The 20,476-nt window shown below is 40.7% G+C and overlaps 1 protein-coding gene across 2 annotated transcripts in view; it reads right to left on the minus strand.

The window, feature by feature from the left end:
- The window catches only part of LOC125752034 (F-box only protein 11-like), a 60,981-nt gene extending 40,710 nt beyond the window's left edge, over positions 1 to 20,271 (minus strand). Inside the window, exon 1 of one of the 2 annotated variants that reach the window (XR_007400838.1) lies at positions 20,207 to 20,271. The gene's annotated coding sequence lies outside the window, so the exon portion shown is untranslated. The remainder of the gene's footprint in view (positions 1 to 20,206) is intronic. The other variant, XR_007400839.1, reaches the window with a different exon arrangement.
- Between the last annotated feature and the right edge of the window lie 205 nt (positions 20,272 to 20,476).

A 20,476-nucleotide genomic window follows, 5' to 3' on the forward strand; every position in this document is an offset into this window, starting at 1 on the left:
CACTCAGCATTCAGCGCTAGACAGGCCCATTGACAGAATCCATGTATGATTCGTTCATTCGATTTTGCATTCAAAACCGGAAAACCAAAAACTAGGGGTTTTTCCAATATTGGTTTCGAAAACCAAAATCAAAAAAACGATTACAAGCGGTTTTCCGATTTCCCATTTTGCACTCAAATCCAAAATGGAAAAAACGGAAAACGAGCGCTCATACTCCATTTTGGTATCATCAGTCAAGTACACCCTTTGCTTTTGTACCTATGACAGATGTTGAGGTTAAAAAAGAAGGTTTTTTATACTGTTTATTATACTGTAGTACAGTGTAGTGCTGGGCAATATGACCTAAAATGAATACCTCATTACAATTAATGAATGATTATTTTTCTTTACAGCAGATGTCAGAGGGAAGCAGATTCAAGGGGCAAATAGGGATGGATAAAACAGGCTGATTAGACGGAATTGTTGACATTTTAAAAACGCCGTTTTCGTGATTGAGCAGTCAACTTAATTTGTGATATTTGAATTTAAATGGATTAACGGTTTGATTTAAGCAGCTCTAATTACTAAATTATACGTGTGGATTAAGAAACATATATACTTGAAATATAACAGATATCTTGTCTGTTGTCATGTCTTCTGGCCTTAGAGTAAGCCTTTTACTACCAAGAAACAGCACGAGGCCATTCATTTTATCACTGAGAGACCACCACGCGTAACAGTCATATGAATGCTCATTTTCAGTTTTTTACATTTTGGATTTGAGTTTTTGATTTTGGTTTTCGAAACCAATTTTGAAAAAACTCGTTTTTTGGTTTTTGGTTTTGGATGGAAAAATTAATGAACGAATCATACATGGATTTGACAGACTGATTTGGGTATGGGGAGTTCCCCAGGTGAATGTCATTCATATTCATGACTGCAGCTGTTCGCCCAGGTAGAGACAAGTAGACACTGTGACATACTTAAGTTATAGCTCTCTGTTTATTACTAAAAGGAATTTGTGAATGACTTGCAGTCAGATCCTGTGCAGTGAATCCACTTTAGTTAGCATTTTACTCCTATTGCTGCTGGGACATCCTGAATGTTCAGAATAAAGACATTTTTGTTAAACATTTGTCCTCCTTTTACCTTTATGGAATCAAAATGGGAAATCGATAAGAACCAGAATTGATAAGCTGAACTGGAAGTGGAATTGAAATCAATAAAAAATTCAAATGATACCCAACCCTAATCAATCACCTGATACAACCAACGTCCATCCAGTGGAGGAACAGGTAATGATTATATAGTTATTATTTAAGCCTTTCAATATTCCCAAAATCAGATCAGGTCAGGTTGGGGAACATGTGCTGATGCAGCATGTTATTGAACCCACCACATGATGAGTCACCTCAGGATCCTGCCTGGTGACCCCCCAGGCAGACACATGGTTCAGGCCCACCCTCCAGAAATGGCCATCCATCTGCCGCAGCCAGATGTTACACGGGCATCCCCTTGGCCTGGTCCAACTGCTTGGTTCCTCAGCAATGAGGATCCTGCGAGCCGGATCACCCTCAGGGAAACGCGCCACATGTCCATAATGCCGTAAGTGACGCTCCCTCACAATGCAGGTAATGTGCCTCATTCAGGACTCCTCTAGCAACCGCTCGTTCAACACAAAATCAAGCAAGTGATACCCGAGGATTCTCTGAAGAGACACAGTACTGAAGGTGTCCAGTCTTTATCTCAGCTCAATGGATAGCATCCATGTCTCACGGCCATACAGCAAGAATGCTGCTTGGATTGCTGCACTGTGAGGGAGTGGTGTAGACGCTTTGTGCACTTGTGTTGTGTGCCTGTTGAAGCAGTTGATTGGAATTATTTGGAAGTATATTTGAGTGTTTGTGTGCCAGTATGGTTGCGTGGGTGGTTGTTGTTACATTTTTTTTTTGGTCGGCATGAGTGCTTGTCTGTCTTTCTTAGTAAACAGCTCCTGTTTTACCAACAGCGGTGGGTGTCGCGTGAGTAGCGTTTCTGTCCGCGTACCTTCGCTACAAACAGCCGCGGGGTAATATCTGATATCGGTAACGTTAACTCGGAAAAAGTTATGTAGGGGTATGGGACCTTCCGAATCGTGTGGACAGGCTTTTGGCCCCAGCCTGGGTGGATCCAGCGGTCGTGCTGCATGTTGGCACCAATGACATAGGAAAGGGCAGGAGGGCTGTTCTGCAGGATAAATTTATAGAAGTCGCAGACAAGCTTAGAAGCAGAATGTCCACGGTGGTGTTTTCTGGAATACTTCCCGTGGCACGTGCAAGTCAGGCTAAGTTAGTTGAGATAAGAAGCTTAAACGCGTGGCTAAAATGGTGGTGTAGGAAAGAGGGGTTTAGGTTTATCGGGCACTGATAAACCTTTTGGAACAGGTGGGACCTGTTCAAGCTGGATGGGCTGCATCTGAACCAGAGGGGAACCAGTGTATTGGGGAGGTGTATGTGTAGAGTAGTTCAGGAATGTTTAAACTAGGGACAGGGGGGTGGGGAGGTCAGTTATGAATATAGGTAGGGAGAGACGGAAAGCCCCAATTAATATTAAAAGTGGGCACTGCAAAAGGCCTACCCTTTGTGGTTTGTATTTAAACGCTAGGAGTATTAGAAACAAAATTCATGATTTAGAGGCTTTCATTTCATCTGGGTCTTACAACATTATAAGAATAACTGAAACATGGATGAGTAACAATTATGGAGAAGAATATAATATGGATGGTTACACACTATTTTGTAGAGAGCGGGTAGGCAAGAAGGGAGGTGGTGTTGCAGAATACGTAAAATAAAACTTGCAGGCAAGGGAGCTCACTGACAAAAATAAAAGATAAACGTACAGAAGCTGTATGGGTAAAACTAGATGCTAAAAACTCAAATGGCCTGTTTGTTATAGAACAGAATGTTATATGAAAATATCAGGATTTTGAGTAATAAAAATGATGTAATAAAAATGATATGGGTGATTTTAATTTACCTGGGATACAGTGGGACAGTATCTAGCTCTTCTGCAAATGAACTTGAGATGGTGGAATTAGTACAGGATTGTTTTTTTTACTCAGCTTATTAATACCCCTACCAGGGGAGATGTTCTTCTTGATCTTATTTTGTCTAACAACCAAGATAGGGTTGGAAAATGTGAGGTTTTAGAACCACTGGACGGTAGTGATCACAACATGATTAAATTTGAGGTTAATTTTAGTGCCCAAAGAACAAAGTCCAAAACAAAAATGTACAATGTGAGGAAGGCAAACTTTAATGGAATGAGACTGAAACTACAAACTGTAAACTGGATGGAGTTAAACAGCAAAGCTGTTGAAGAGACATGGGAATTTTTTTAAAAGCACATTGTTGCAAGTGCAAGAGGACTTCATACCTGTTTCCAGCAAAACTAAATCTAGGAAACTGCAGCCAAGGTGGTTTACAACGGAAATTAAGAATAAAGTCATGAAGTAAAGGGCTCTCTTTCACAAATGGAAATTAACTAAGAATTTCAAAATAAAGCAGGAGTACCTAAGTCTACAGGTTGAGTTAAAAAATTACATTAGACTAGCTAAGAAAATGTAGAAAGGAAGACTGGAGGCTAAGGATAACATTAAAAGTTTCTTCCAATATTTTAACTGTAAAAAAGCTCTAAAAGCTGAAATTACTAATCAGCAGGATAGTCTTATAATTGAAAATGAAATTGATATAGTAGATGAGTTTAATTATTATTTTACACGGGTGTTCACAGTAGAGAACACAAGTAACTTGCCACCATTTAGTACAAATAGTGTTGTCTATGACCAATATTTGTATAACTGAGGCTGATGTGGTACAAAGCCTAGCTGAGAGTAAAATAAATTTTTCAAAATAAGTAAAATCGCAGGACCCTGATGGAATTACCTATAGTTTTAGAGATAAGAGATGATTATTAGCCAACCTTTAACATTACTATTTCAGAAATCCTTATCTACTGGTATGGTACCTTCTGATTGGAAGCATGCTAATATGACACCTATATTCAAAAAAAGGGACAGAAGTAATCCGGCAAACTATAAGCCAATCAGTTTAACTTGCATAACTGGAAAGGTAATGGAAGCTGTAATCCAAGTGAAAATGGTAGATTACCTGGATCCAAATAACATTCTGAGGGATAGCCAAAATGGATTTAAGAGAGGTAGGTCCTGTTCAGCTAGAGTTCTTTGAGGAAGCTACAAGAGAAATTGATCACAAAATAGCCTACGAAGTGATCTACTTAGATTTCCAGAAGGCTTTCAATGTTGTCCCCCACAAACGGCTCTTGCTTAAGCTCAAAGCTGCAGGGATTTTAGGAACTACAGCAGCTCGGATCAAAAACCGGTTAACAGACAGGAAGCAGCAGATAGTTATTAGAGGTACAATGTCCCAGTAGGCCTATGTTCATAATGAGGTAACACAGGGTTCAGTTTTAGGACCATTATTGTTCCTAATTTACATTAATGAAATTGACACCAACACATATAGTAAACTGGTTAAATTTGCAGACGACACCAAGGTGGGTGGTGTAGCAGATACTAAATTAGCAGCACAGAGGATATACTGGGATCTTGATTTAATTAGCGACTGGGCTGATACCTGGCAGATGAAATTTAACGTAGATAAATGTAAGGTAATCCATGCAGGAAGCAGAAATACAAAGTACAGGTATTTTATGGGTTCCACTGAAATAAAGGTAGCTGATTATGAGAAAGACCTCGGTGTGTATGTTGATGCTTCCATGTCCCACTCTCGCCAGTGTGGGGAAGCAATTAAAAAGGCCAATAGGATGTTGGGTTACATTTCTAGGTGTGTGGAGTCAAGTCAAAGTCAAAGTCAGTTTTATTTGTCAATTCCTTCAAATGTACTTGACATACAAAGGAATCGAAATTACGTTTCACACTGTCCCATGCATAGACATTGACAACAATAAGTGCAGATGCACACAAAAACCGTTCTACACAATGAGGTAATATTAAGAAGAAAAAAAAAAAAGTGCAAGCAGGCTTAAGGCATTATACTCAGGTAACATACAGGATATAACAAGACAAAAAACATAACATATAGTAAAGTGTTCCAGCAGTGTGCACAGGGGAAGTAGTATACTAGTCTACTTGAGATAGTCCCAGGTTGTGGTTGGTAAGGGTTTTTGTTTTAGTGCAGCACAAGATTGTAGCAGCAGTAGTAGTAATATAAATATAAGTATAAATATAAATATAAATACTGGTAAAAAAAAGAAAAATACAAAAAATTTCAAAAGGGAGGTGAGTCAAGGGAGGTGAGGCTACGACTACACAATTCCTTGATAAGACTCCACCTAGAATATTGTGTGCAGGTTTGGTCACCATACCTTAAAAAGGACATTGCTGCCTTGGAAAAAGTTCAGCGTAGGGTTACAAGAACGATTCCTGGTCATAGAGGAATGTCTTATGAGTAGAAGTTAGCCGAGCTGAATCTGTTCAGCTTTACGCAAAGGAGATTAAGAGGGGACATGATCCAGGTATATAAGATTCTAACAGGTCTAGATGCTATTCAGCCAAATGGCTACTTTAATATTAGTTTAAATACCAGAACTCGTGGCCATAGGTAGAAATTAGCGGGAGAACATTTTAAACTGAATTTGAGAAAACACTTCTTTACACAGCGTGTAGTTAGAGTTGGGAATAGTCTTCTTGCTAGTGTAGTGCAAGCTAAAACCCTGGGTTCCTTTAAATCAGAGCTAGATAAGATTTTAACAACTCTGAGCTATTAGTTAAGTTCTCCCCAAACGAGCTTGGACCTCCATCCTCTTGCAAACATATTGAGAACGCCAGTGACCTCATGACCCCTCACGCTCTCCCAATCAGTCTACTGACTTTATAGGAAGAGCCACCAGAGAGATGAATGTCACTGCCGAGGTAAGTGAATCTCTCAATGAGGTCAACATTCTCCCCGCAGACAGACATACTACTGATGACTGTGCCATTTAATGTCATTAAAGGCCTGGATCTTGGTTTTTATCCAGGACACTTGCAATCCCAAACACTCAGACTCCTCACTCATTTTCTCAAGAGCCCTGATCAGGGTCTCCACTGAAGATCAGCATCAAGATCAGTAAATCTTTCTTCACCAATGGATGCCCCACAACTGCTGAACCCCACGACCCTGCCCAACACCCAGTCCATACAAGCATTGAATAGAGTAGGAGCAAGAACACACCCCTGGTGAACCCCAGATTCAACTGGGAAGAATGTGGAGGTTCTCCCTCCACTCTGCATAGCACTCACAGTACCAGTGTACATGCCAGCCGTAATGTACAACAACTTCGGGGGGATCCTGCAAAGTCTCAGGATGTCCCACAGGGCAACTCAATCAACTGAGTCAAACACTCAAACACTTCACGAAGATTGAGAAAGGCTCCAAAGAACCTCTGCCAATATTTGTGCTTGCACTCAGTGAGAAACCTCAGTGTCAGGATGCAACTGATGACAGACATCTTAGGCATAAAACCAGACTGCTCCGGTCACTGGAAGATGAGCAAGTGATCACGAATCCTGTTAAGGATGACCCTAGCAAGGACCTTACCCGACACTGAAAGCAGTGTTATCCCCCAGTAGTTGCCGCAATACAGGCGATCAAACTTTTCTTTCCAGATAAGTCTTGTTTTCCAGTCAGTTGGGATGATGCCCGACTTCCAAATGGAAGCAAAGATTGCACGCAACGCCAGGTGTACAGGCATATTCCCAAGGTTTACTTTAGAAATGTGGCCTTTTTTGTGGAGTACAATACACAGTATACTTTTACTGGTTCATTTAAGGGTGCATTTCAGATATGCTTACACACACTGATGAAACAGATTAAATGACCTGCATGCTGGGAAAGAAAAATATGCATTACAGAGAAATGTTCCAATATTTTCCAAGATTGTCTCGTAAAAAATTTCTAAAATTATACATTAGTATAAAACTGAGGCTGTTTTACAATAAAATAGATTTGCAGATCTGACTGTTTTTGAATTTAAAGTACAACCCTCATACAAAAGGATATAGAATATCCTTGCTAAGGAATCCCAGATGAAAGCAAGTCTTGTTTGAGCTCAAGATGGTGGATGTTCAAGTTATCTTCAGTAAAACCGAAAATGAAGCCATCCCACAGAGAAAAATGTCAGATTGTTCTCTGTGGGTATTTGATATTTAGGGATTTGCAACACTTGTGAATTTCCATGCAAAACAAAGCTATAGGCAAACAGGTAATCTCACAAGGGAACCAGCCACATTCTTAACACATGTATAGTTTAATTTAAATTATTTAAATTACCCTTTTTACTCAGAGGCTTTGCAGTCACTAGTCTTCAGAATTCATAAGACACAGTGGCAAAACATCTGGACTGCTTTAAGGCATTTGGTGAATTAGCAAGTTAATTACAGGTGTTGCCTAAAGCACGCTCTTCACAACAAAGTGAAGTGACTTAGAAAGATTTAAAAAGGTCAGTTCATCAGTAATGGGTACAAAATTAGGGGGTAATATTTTTCTTGCATGCACTTCTTTTCAGATTGGAACAATCCTTTGACGCGTTCACATGCCATCTATCACACTTCATTAAACCCCACATTGTTTCTTCATCACTAAAGAGTCACCCCATAATTTTTTCTAATAATGGTCCATTAAACTGTCATATTTCCTGAAAATTCAAGAATAAATCTATAATACATGATCAGATAAATGGCTACAAAAAGTTTCTATTATATTAAATTCAAAGAAGTGTCTTAATTAAGAACAGGTCCCACCTTATTAAAAATGAAATGGTGTCGAACCAATATGACTGGGGTAGACAGTGAATAACCTTTAAACTCCTGATCAGATGTATGTGTAAATTAAGTGCTAGTCAATTACTGCATCCTCTTTTTGGGAGAAGGTAGGGGTCTTAAGAGCTAATTCTAGCTGTTGTGGGATATACAGCGATAAACATATAGTTAAAACTACAGTATATGTTACAATTTAAAAATGTTTCCATTGATAATTGCTTAGACTTTATATAACGAAATCTACAAGTTAATATATACAAATAAAGGAACTGCACATAATAAAACTGCACATAATAAAACACATATATCATAAACACAAAGAATTTAAAGGTATGCAAAGGTATGGTGTGATTTCTTCCTGATAGTGTAACTAGGAAAGGAGGCTGTTGGAACAACATCATGGAATTCCCCGGACGGCCCCATCACCTGCTACCCCCCATCTAATCCCTACTCCTCCTACACTCCCCAACCGCTAAAATCATGGTATTCCCCGGACGGCCCCTTCACCTGCTCCCCCCATCTAATCCCTACTCCTCCTACACTCCCCAACCTCTACAATCATGGTATTCCCCGGACGGCCCCTTCACCTGCTCCCCCCATCTAATCCCTACTCCTCCTACACTCCCCAACCGCTAAAATCATGGTATTCCCCGGACGGCCCCTTCACCTGCTCCCCCCATCTAATCCCTACTCCTCCTACACTCCCCAACCGCTAAAATCATGGTATTCCCTGGACGGCCCCATCACCTGCTACCCCCCATCTAATCCCTACTCCTCCTACACTCCCCAACCGCTAAAATCATGGTATTCCCCGGACGGCCCCTTCACCTGCTCCCCCCATCTAATCCCTACTCCTCCTACACTCCCCAACCGCTAAAATCATGGTATTCCCTGGACGGCCCCTTCACCTGCTCCCCCCATCTAATCCCTACTCCTCCTACACTCCCCAACCGCTAAAATCATGGTATTCCCTGGACGGCCCCATCACCTGCTACCCCCCATCTAATCCCTACTCCTCCTACACTCCCCAACCGCTAAAATCATGGTATTCCCTGGACGGCCCCTTCACCTGCTCCCCCCATCTAATCCCTACTCCTCCTACACTCCCCAACCTCTACAATAATGGTATTCCCCGGACGGCCCCATCACCTGCTCCCCCCCCATCTAATCCCTACTCCTCCTACACTCCCCAACCTCTACAATCAAGGTATTCCCCGGACGGCCCCATCACTTGCTACCCCCCATCTAATCCCTACTCCTACACTCCCCAACCTCTAAAATCATGGTATTCCCTGGACGGCCCCTTCACCTGCTCCCCCCATCTTATCCCTACTCCTCCTACACTCCCCAACCTCTAAAATTATGGTATTCCCCGGACGGCCCCATCACCTGCTACCCCACATCTAATCCCTACTCCTCCTACACTCCCCAACCTCTACAATAATGGTATTCCCCGGACGGCCCCATCACCTGCTACCCCCCATCTAATCCCTACTCCTCCTACACTCCCCAACCGCTAAAATCATGGTATTCCCTGGACGGCCCCTTCACCTGCTCCCCCCATCTAATCCCTACTCCTCCTACACTCCCCAACCTCTACAATCATGGTATTCCCCGGACGGCCCCATCACCTGCTACCCCCCATCTAATCCCTACTCCTCCTACACTCCCCAACCGCTAAAATCATGGTATTCCCTGGACGGCCCCTTCACCTGCTCCCCCCATCTAATCCCTACTCCTCCTACACTCCCCAACCTCTACAATCATGGTATTCCCTGGACAGCCCCATCACTTGCTACCCCCCATCTAATCCCTACTCCTCCTACACTCCCCAACCTCTAAAATCATGGTATTCCCTGGACGGCCCCTTCACCTGCTCCCCCCATCTAATCCCTACTCCTCCTACACTCCCCAACCTCTAAAATTATGGTATTCCCCGGACGGCCCCATCACCTGCTACCCCACGTCTAATCCCTACTCCTCCTACACTCCCCAACCTCTACAATAATGGTATTCCCCGGACGGCCCCATCACCTGCTCCCCCCCCATCTAATCCCTACTCCTCCTACACTCCCCAACCTCTACAATCAAGGTATTCCCCGGACGGCCCCATCACTTGCTACCCCCCATCTAATCCCTACTCCTACACTCCCCAACCTCTAAAATCATGGTATTCCCTGGACGGCCCCTTCACCTGCTCCCCCCATCTTATCCCTACTCCTCCTACACTCCCCAACCTCTAAAATTATGGTATTCCCCGGACGGCCCCATCACCTGCTACCCCACATCTAATCCCTACTCCTCCTACACTCCCCAACCTCTACAATAATGGTATTCCCCGGACGGCCCCATCACCTGCTACCCCCCATCTAATCCCTACTCCTCCTACACTCCCCAACCGCTAAAATCATGGTATTCCCTGGACGGCCCCTTCACCTGCTCCCCCCATCTAATCCCTACTCCTCCTACACTCCCCAACCTCTACAATCATGGTATTCCCCGGACGGCCCCATCACCTGCTACCCCCCATCTAATCCCTACTCCTCCTACACTCCCCAACCGCTAAAATCATGGTATTCCCTGGACGGCCCCTTCACCTGCTCCCCCCATCTAATCCCTACTCCTCCTACACTCCCCAACCTCTACAATCATGGTATTCCCTGGACAGCCCCATCACTTGCTACCCCCCATCTAATCCCTACTCCTCCTACACTCCCCAACCTCTAAAATCATGGTATTCCCTGGACGGCCCCTTCACCTGCTCCCCCCATCTAATCCCTACTCCTCCTACACTCCCCAACCTCTAAAATTATGGTATTCCCCGGACGGCCCCATCACCTGCTACCCCACGTCTAATCCCTACTCCTCCTACACTCCCCAACCTCTACAATAATGGTATTCCCCGGACGGCCCCATCACCTGCTCCCCCCCCATCTAATCCCTACTCCTCCTACACTCCCCAACCTCTACAATCAAGGTATTCCCCGGACGGCCCCATCACTTGCTACCCCCCATCTAATCCCTACTCCTACACTCCCCAACCTCTAAAATCATGGTATTCCCTGGACGGCCCCTTCACCTGCTCCCCCCATCTTATCCCTACTCCTCCTACACTCCCCAACCTCTAAAATTATGGTATTCCCCGGACGGCCCCATCACCTGCTACCCCACATCTAATCCCTACTCCTCCTACACTCCCCAACCTCTACAATAATGGTATTCCCCGGACGGCCCCATCACCTGCTACCCCACATCTAATCGCTACTCCTCCCACACTCCCCAACCTCTACATTCATGGTATTCCCTGGACGGCCCCATCACCTGCTCCCCCCATCTAATCCCTACTCCTCCCACACTCCCCAACCTCTACAATCATGGTATTCCCTGGACGGCCCCATCACCTGCTCCCCACATCTAACCCCTACTCCTCCGACACTCCCCAACCTCTACAATCATGGTATTCCCTGGACGGCCCCATCACCTGCTCCCCCCATCTAATCCCTACTCCTCCCACACTCCCCAACCTCTACAATAATGGTATTCCCTGGACGGCCCCATCACCTGCTTCCCCCATCTAATCCCTACTCCTCCCACACTCCCCAACCTCTACAATAATGGTATTTCCCGGACAGCCCCGTCAACTGCTCCCCCCATCTAATCCCTACTGCTCCCTATGAACTTCTGTTTTTATAGGAAAACCAGCATATGAAATGCTGGACACCCATCCTGACTGGATGCGCTCTTTGCTTTTGGGCCACAATGAACTTAAAATGGCAGAAAGAGGTTTGCATGTCAGTTCAGCAGACATTTGAAACTGGACAAAGACGACTGGATAAAGGGCAGCAGAGTAAGTGGAGGAGAGAGTTTGACAGGATCTCCACTGCTGCATTGGCCAGACAGACATTTTGTATGCTGCACCAGTTTGTGGAGGCATTTGGGAATCATGTAGCTGCCATTGTAGACTGCTTTGAAGTTTTTATAGAATGATCATCCAATCTTCAGGCAAGGGAACAAATATTTTTAAGCTATAAACATAGCCACACAATGAAATATCTCATCAGCATTACACCCCAATGACATCCAGGATGTGCAGGAAACAAAATGCAATGTGCACATCTCAGAATCCATGTGGAGAGAATTATTAGTCTTGTACGCAGCAAATACAAAACACTGTCTTGCAAAATTTCAGTCAATATGGTTGTGCACTGTGAAGGTGAGAATGTGACATTCTTAGCTAAAATTGTCAAAGTTTGCTGTGCTCTGACAGATGATTGTCCGGGTGTGTGCTGGATGGTTGAGGTACACTGCAGCCCTGTGCAGGTGTTGTGGCGAGTGTACAGTTGTGACTCTGTCCCTGATAATATTCCCATACCTGTGTAGTTGACCAACACTAAATCATAATCTCAGAGGCTAAACAAACCAGATGTCATGTAATTGCAACTTCCAGATGTTGTTATACAGTCCCTGTTTTAAAAAGCAATTTGACTGTTAGGACAATTTCTGTTGATTAATTCCTGGTTTATCTTGACCAATAAAGTCAGGCTACATTACATAAGTAAAAAAAATTCAGATGTTTTTGATGAGGACACTGTCAAGCATCTTTTTATATAAAAAATTGCATAGGACTTTAAATAACATTTGTGTTTCTTGTGTGTATGTATATATATAAAAATATCATATAATAATGTTATTAATTACAGAACATTACAGAATAATTTGCACACTAAATTATGATTTATGCTTTATAAATCAAAAATGATAAAGTGCAAATTAGACATACATATATAAAATTAGAAAATAAATACATGTTATACGGATCTATATTGTCGTTTTCGGTCTGTGTAAATACCGTTGCTTGGCATTGCGATCGGATTTCTCACAGTAGAGTACCTTTTCTGTTGCTTTCCCCTTTCACCATCTCTTCTAAAAACTTTGAAAATGCTTGTATCCATCTTAAGTCATGTGCAGGGGACGAGGAGATCTTGTTGACTAGACCTAAGAACCCGGCTGACCGTGTGGCGTTGGAGAAGATTCGAAATACACTTTAGTGCTTGCCCATGGAGCGCTCTATAAGTGAGTACCAAGATTTTAAAATGAACTCTAAAAAGAACTGGCAGCCAATGCAGAGAAACTGGAGTAATAAGTGCTCTCTGGTCAGACTGGGTTAAAAGCCTAGCAGGAGCATTTTGTATTAACTGTAGCTGAGATTTGTTCAGACCTGAATACAGAACATTACAATAATCTAAACGTGAAGAGATAAAAGCATGGACTAGCATCTCCACAGTTAACGGAATTCTGCATGGAGTAATGGGCAAAAATTTCTGATTGTTGATTTAATAACTGATAATATAAAACACCTCCAAGAGGTTTTTTGCAAAGGGGTGCAATGGGTCAACAAATTAAAATTTAAATTCTGTTGAATTATGTTGAATAAATGATTTCAAAATCAAAATCATATTGATAAAAGTGATGTTATCCAACAAGCACAATCAAAATGGTTCAAATGAAAACAATATATTTGTCCAAACATTCTGAAGAAGAATATTTTTTTTAAGGGGCATATTTGCTTTTCATGCCACTGTATATAGTATGTAACATTCCAATATAAGAGTCAACAAAGCCAATAACTCAATTATTTCACCATATTTTGAACACCATAAAGGACAATAAAAATGCAATGATATGTTTCAGAGGCAATAAGCAGGGGCTTATTGAGCTGCAGTATTTACTCAGTGTATAATTCTGTTCTGCTTGAGTGAAGTGCACAAATGTCTATTCCTATATTATTTGAAATACTAGAACTCGTGGCCATAAGTGGAAATTAGCGGGAGAACATTGAATTTGAAAAAATGAATTTGAGGAAGCACTTCTTTACACAGTGTGTAGAGTATGGATTGGTCTTCCTGATAGTGTAGCGCAAGCTAAAACCCTGGGTTCCTTTAAATCAGAGCTAGATAATAATTTAACAACTCTGAGCTATTAGTTAAGTTCTCCCCAAATGAGCTTGATGGGCCGAATGGCCTCCTCTCGTTTGTAAATTTCTTATGTTCTGTGTTGTAGATGTCAGACTGAACACAGGCAGACCCAGCACACGATTGATGATAGGCTGGAAATAGTCTGTCACAACTACAATGTTTTCGGACTCTGCGGAATGGGGGAGATAGAGGGTGACCCCAATTTAGTTCTGGTGTTTGGAGAGTCACCTGCTTTTGTTAAAAGTAGACCTCAAGCTCATTTATTGTGGTGGTATGACAAGCTAGGAACTTTACTGCTCAGACATCTCTGTTATGACGTGTGAATTATTTGTCAAAAGGACAAGCTGAAAGAAGCAGTATCCTCTCCAGGATTAATTTTTTATATGGTATGCAAATGAGCGAGTTGGTTGGGCTGGTTGTCATGCTAAAGACAAGCTCCCTGCTTGATTCAGTAGCGGTTCCCAAAAGGGTTCTGAAAATACATTCATCTCATAGCTGACTGTGATTCTATACTGCTTATTTACTTACCTTAGATGTCCTTTGTTCATTTTCAGCAATCATCCAATCATTTTTTTTAGATGACATAAAGGCTGTCCATCACTAGGAACCAGTGTATGGAATATTATCATTTAATGTGCTATAACTGTGGTGTATTTCAATGAGTGCATAACTAAAAGAATTTGTTTTAGTTATTAGAAATTCAACATCAATAATATAAAAGAAATTAGTCTGTAAATCAAAACATTCATATATTTTACATAATTTATTTAGTGGTGTCAATTAAAAAAATAATCCAGTTAATCACAATAATAGGCTGCGATTAATCATAATTAATCGCATTTAAAATACAAATAAATTTGTAACAAATTTATTTGTAACAAAATTTGAAACAAATACATTTATGGTCTTATAATCAGGGCTGGATTTACAGAATTTTTCTTAGAATTTCTTTGCGCATTTGCAGATGTGGTCATTTATTCATATGTAATATATATATGGTTAAAATAAATTAACTGTACTAAGTATACATATATTTCATGTAAACATAGCCTGTAACTTTCTTATTGGCATCAGCCCAAATAATTTGCATATTTTTTATGTAAATAGGATTTTGATGGTATGTACTGTATAGCCTATACAGTAAATAAACAAAGTCCAATAAGCACACAGCCCAGAAAGCTACACAACATGAGATAGGTCTGTTAAAAATACAAGTCCAACTTAAGTTCCACATTTACTTTTAAGTCATTTCCAAAATGTAACAAATCGACACTCTGTGAAGAAATCTGAAATGGCCCCGGAAAAGAGATATTCCACAGTGTAGATTTAAAATGTGGTCCCCCACATTTCAACACGAAGCCAGTGCTAGTGCTGGGCTGGTTCTCGCTTGGGGCATATTGAGAACTTGCCTGTATTTCCTGTTTCTAGACCCGGGGCATGGTGCGGGCAGGAAAAGTGATGATTCACTTTCAGTTCAGAGACAAACAAGGGTTTATTTAATTAAACAAAGAACACTGAGGAAAAAACTCAAAATAACAGGACCACAAGACAAATGAAAGCATAACTCAACACAACGCAGAAGCAAGAAAACCAAAGAGCAGCATGCACAACACCTAATACAATGACTCACTGGAGAACAAAGCAGGGAAGCCACAAATACACAGAAAACTGGGGCAAACAAGGAACAGGTGTAAGACAATTAATCAATCAAAAAACACTGGCACAAGGAAATAGGCAACAGGTGGAATAACTAATGGATACAGAAACGAGGGAGTTTTATAAATACCAAAAACCAGGAAACATTAACTGGAAATTAAACACTTAAATTAAACAATAAAACAAAAACAAAACCCAAGATATAAAAATAAACACAAAGCCATCTTCAAACCCCTGACCAGTAGGACTCAGTCTGAGTCACACACTCAGCCCACTGAGTATTATGGCAGTCGGAGAAACAGGACAAAAAAAACACAAGGGTACGACGAGTAGTGATAGGACAGGATGGGCAGCAACACCTGCTGCCCAAACAGGGAAAAGACAAGAAGAGTAGGGTCAGGTGTGTGCTAAACCTGAGTGTCCACCCGTCTCAAAAAACAGAACGGAAGTGTTAGTAAAGGTTCACGTGTATTCTGTTTCCTCTTTTGATCTGTTTTGGATTTTACGTTTTTCTAAACTGCCTAACTGAAGAAAAAAATTTTCAGAGTATGACTCGTTGCACCATTTCTATTGCCTGTATCCACTTTTGTCTCCTTAAAGCTTAAATGCTCTCCCATCCGTGTGTGAGTTTAATCTCACTTGTTGTTTTACCGCTGTCCTTTTAAGGATAGTGCAATAAAAGTCTGCGAAAAACTGAACTTTACTGTCCACCTCATGATCTTTTCAGCTGCATGGTTCCAAATGCGTAAGTTGCTAATGTAATTAGCAACTATGCTTTTGGGAACCTTACCCCCCCTCTCATTTTCAGCAATTACAGTACATAAGTTAAATAAAATGATTGCTTTGTAGTGTTACACTTGCAAAAAAAAAGTCTCATAAAAGTAGACAAAAACCCTAAAAGAATAACCTAGTTAACAATGCTTCTCAATCAGCATAAAGGGAACCCAGACATGTGCTCCTGTTTATGGTAGTTTTCACTTGATTTCGTGACCCGGTAATGACTGTCAGATTATCTTGTTGTTCATATGTTGTTCCTTGCATGATACAGGGATATCTCATCTACTCGAGAAATCAGACTAATGAATACAGTAAGACCTCACACATTCACGAGTTTATGTTCCAGAACCCATCACGAATGAGGGGGATTCATGGATGTTTGGTAGTCACTAAAAATAGTGACTCACCACAAAAGCAAGAATAAAAATCTGATAATGTTACCATCTGTTATGTCTGTTTATCCAGTGGATAAAATAAGTGATGTTTTTCTATTACTTTATAACATCTGAAAGAAATTGTAACAAATAAACAAAATAAAATAAAACCATGCATAGCTGTCTATCAGATAACTTCAACAAATTACCAAATGGACGCAAAAACAAAGATATTCATTTCTGACTGGCACTAACCATGTATTCCTGCACAAAACTAAGCCACAGAAAGGTCCCCAAAGAAAACCCTGCAGTCACACATCATAGAGACTCTAATCTCAACATTTATATGATTATATTTGGAGTGTCTGCAAATTATGTTATGAGACTAAAAATTGAGAAATAGACAAGTAGTTTTCCCTCATTAAAAAGATAATTACGCATCAAATTAGAACATATCTGAGTAGCCCAGAATGTCCGAAAAAACAAAAACATACAGCATGTGTGGCTAAACCATGTAGATACAGTGTAATATTGTATTACACAAGTTAGCCACAAATAATACGATTGTTTTTAAAATACCTCCGAACAGCAAGTGCGCCTGTGAAATGTGATGACCAGCAGAAGGAGGACTAGCTTTGACTCGAGAGCTTTCAAAATGAAGGTGGCTGGTGGGCATACATGATCATAGTGAAATGATTCAAATAAATAGCTAACCAATTAGAGACTTGGTTTTAAAGGGGGGCATGACCACACTAGGGGCAGCAGTGCTTGGCATGTGAGTGTGTGTGCATAAGGTTTATATTACTTTGTGGGGACCTTTTGTCCCCCATAATGTAATAAAACCTGTTTTTTAATGTTGTGGGAACCATTTTTCGGTATATGCATGTTTGTATGTATATGTAATAATAAAAAAAACAAACAATTCTTTATTATGTTAGGTTATTTATGGTTAAAGTCATCATGTCTTCCCCATAGGAATGATTGGAGAGGACCTAGAGAGGTATAATTACAAAACTGTGTAATTATAATCATAGTCAGTTGATTCATATAGGTGACTGGCTAATTAGAGGCTTTGTTTTAAAGTGGGGGGGGGATTATACTTAAGATTTAAACATGATTAGTTTTCTGAGCATAGCCTAATGGGATAAATAGGGCTTGAATTACGAGTCAAGTGACTCCCTAGTGAGCATACTGATGGGCCGTCGAATTGCTGCAGAAATGTGTCATGTGTACAATGTGTGTTTCACAATAGTTGTAAATGTTACTAGGTACTTAGTACATCTGAAGGTGCTTTCTGTACAGACTATAAACAGGTGAAAATGGTTTGAGATCCCATTGCCTTTTTCAGAAATGAATTTTCTTCAGTGGCAGCAGATAGGGCATTACTGCACAGCTGTACATTTAATAATCTATTACATAATAAATTGCATTGAATCAATTGAAAATGTTGCCTTCACAAGTTATATTTAAATGGAAAGAGGACTTTATTCTTCAGGAATTGTGTTGTGTGCCTGGGGATTGTCATTGCCATTGTGAGTGGCTCTCATTGAGCTGAGGCACATCCAGTACACTTTCAGGGGAACCATGTAATCTCAGATGCATTTAGATGTTCAATATAATTAGGTGTCTTTTGAAAATATGTGCCACGTGAAAGCTAAATAGGCTTTTAATTTTTGTGAGGACCTGTTTGAAAGGTTCTACTGTAGCTTAAATGACAGAGAAAAACACAATAAGGGTAACAAGCACTGAATTTAAAAGGGCATAATAAGTGAAGAGCTCAATGAAATTTCACAAATCAGACCTGCTCTTGACTGTTCCGTCCTGGTCTAGGGTCAGGCTCAACAAAAAAATGGAGCGAGACCACAACAGTCATGTTACTAGCAGTGGGAAAACTCTGGAAGCTGACCAGGCCAAAATAAATGAAAACAAAAAAACACCTCTAACTAAACTGGAAAAAAGTAATCCTTTACCTAACCCAATCAACAGAAAATAAACAACAAATCAAAACAAAATGGCGTCACACTACCTACATCCCCAGCTACTCACTAGATACAATATTAACAAATATTTACAAGCTATTTACAAAACAGAATCCAAAGTAACCAAATACAAAAAAGGGGCAAGCAAAATCAATTGTCAAACAGCAACAAGGGTCAAGCACAATCAGAGTATATGGCAAAGCAATGCCTTCCTGTTCATCGTCTAGACAGGTCTTACAAAGGAAGTGTTGGAAAAAAGAAATCAACCTATAAGAATGGAGTGGTATGAGATGTAGCAGTGGGTGGAGTCATGGACAGGAGACCCACTTAAAGAAACATCCACCCAATAGGCAGAGCAAACTACACCTGTCATAACATTGACGTTTCACAACTGCTTTGTGTTTCTTGGGCCTGTCAAACTCTCTGATCTTGCAAAGTGATATTGAAGGCAGTCAGTATAGATTTGTAGATGTTCAATATTACGATCAATATTATGATTCAAAAAATTCTGTTGGATTGTTAATTACTATAAGTAACTTACTGCATGACAAAAGCACAATAAAAATAACCATATTCAACTGAAGATTGGAGTGAGACAGTGAAACTCTTTCTCTCACTCAGGGTAGAGGTGACTGCAGCTTCTGGATCTTTTATTCATGCCACAGAGAAACCAACTGTCATCAACAAACCATTTGTACCCCTCAGAGTGCCAAAATTAAAAATTCTTCTCATTTGACACATTTAATACACAGGGTCAAGTTTATATATGAGTGTGTGGATTAGGTTTATATTACATTATTTTTTATGTAATAAAAAATTATTCCATAAAAAAATATTTTATTTTTCAGGTCTCCACAAAGATCTGTAAATACAGTTGTTACCAGCTCCAGACCTAGGGGTTATCTGAGCTAGCAGCAAGGCAAGCACAGACTGAGTAGCCCTGTAAATCCTGTTAATCAATAAGGAGAACGACACTGTTACGTCCAGCTCCAGCTTACGCCAGTTTACTTCTGCGTAAGTAATATATTCAGCAGCCTAACAGAAATTGATTTAAACATAAGTGTAAAATCAGACCAGATATGAATTCAGGGACTTTAGATATTAATACAACACTGTTTAAAATAAAAATACTCTGAAAATTGACGACTGCTTGTTTTGTAACATTTACAGAATGGTATCACTGATGGAGTAGCATTTCGAATATAAGACCTTACGAAACACGAAAACGTAGTTTTTAAGGAAATCCTATAATAATACAACCCGCAAATATATTCTAGCCAGCTGAGTTCCCCCGTATCGGGTACACTCACTAGCTCTGCTTGGCTTTACCCGTTTACATGGAATGTTAGAAGACGGCTACGAGCAGTACACATAACGCTGCCAAAACAGCCAAAAGGGGATTTCGTATAAAATTAAAACCTGTGGTATAATTTATAAACAACTAACAAGATGTAATTAAATTGCTTAGATCTGTCTAGTAAGGAAAACTTTTACGGGCGCCATCGTAACCGTGACAAGTTAACTAACCAACACATAGCAGGAACTGATCTATGGTTGACGGAATCTATATAAAACAAACGGCAAAGAACCTTGGCAATTATAGTTCTAATATCCATGGCCAGAGTTAAAGATATAATTTTGTCCTACCTGTGAATTTGCAAGGTGAACAACACTGTTACATCCAGCTCCAGCTTACGCATTTCTGGGCGAGCTGGGCAGACGTCTACTGACTCCCCTCGCTGCAGCGCCATCTACTGCCTGGGTGGCATAATTAAGTAGGACTATTTAATGGAAAAAATAGATGCCTGCTTCTAGGAAAACTTCAAGTTAAGGAAATTCATACCATCTAATATAAATAAAAATGGAAAAATGTCGAAAATCTTATATTTTGTTTGGTTACTTATGGTTAGGGTTAGG

Source organism: Brienomyrus brachyistius, chromosome 11 (genome assembly GCF_023856365.1).
Source record: "Brienomyrus brachyistius isolate T26 chromosome 11, BBRACH_0.4, whole genome shotgun sequence".
Lineage (NCBI taxonomy): Eukaryota > Metazoa > Chordata > Actinopteri > Osteoglossiformes > Mormyridae > Brienomyrus > Brienomyrus brachyistius.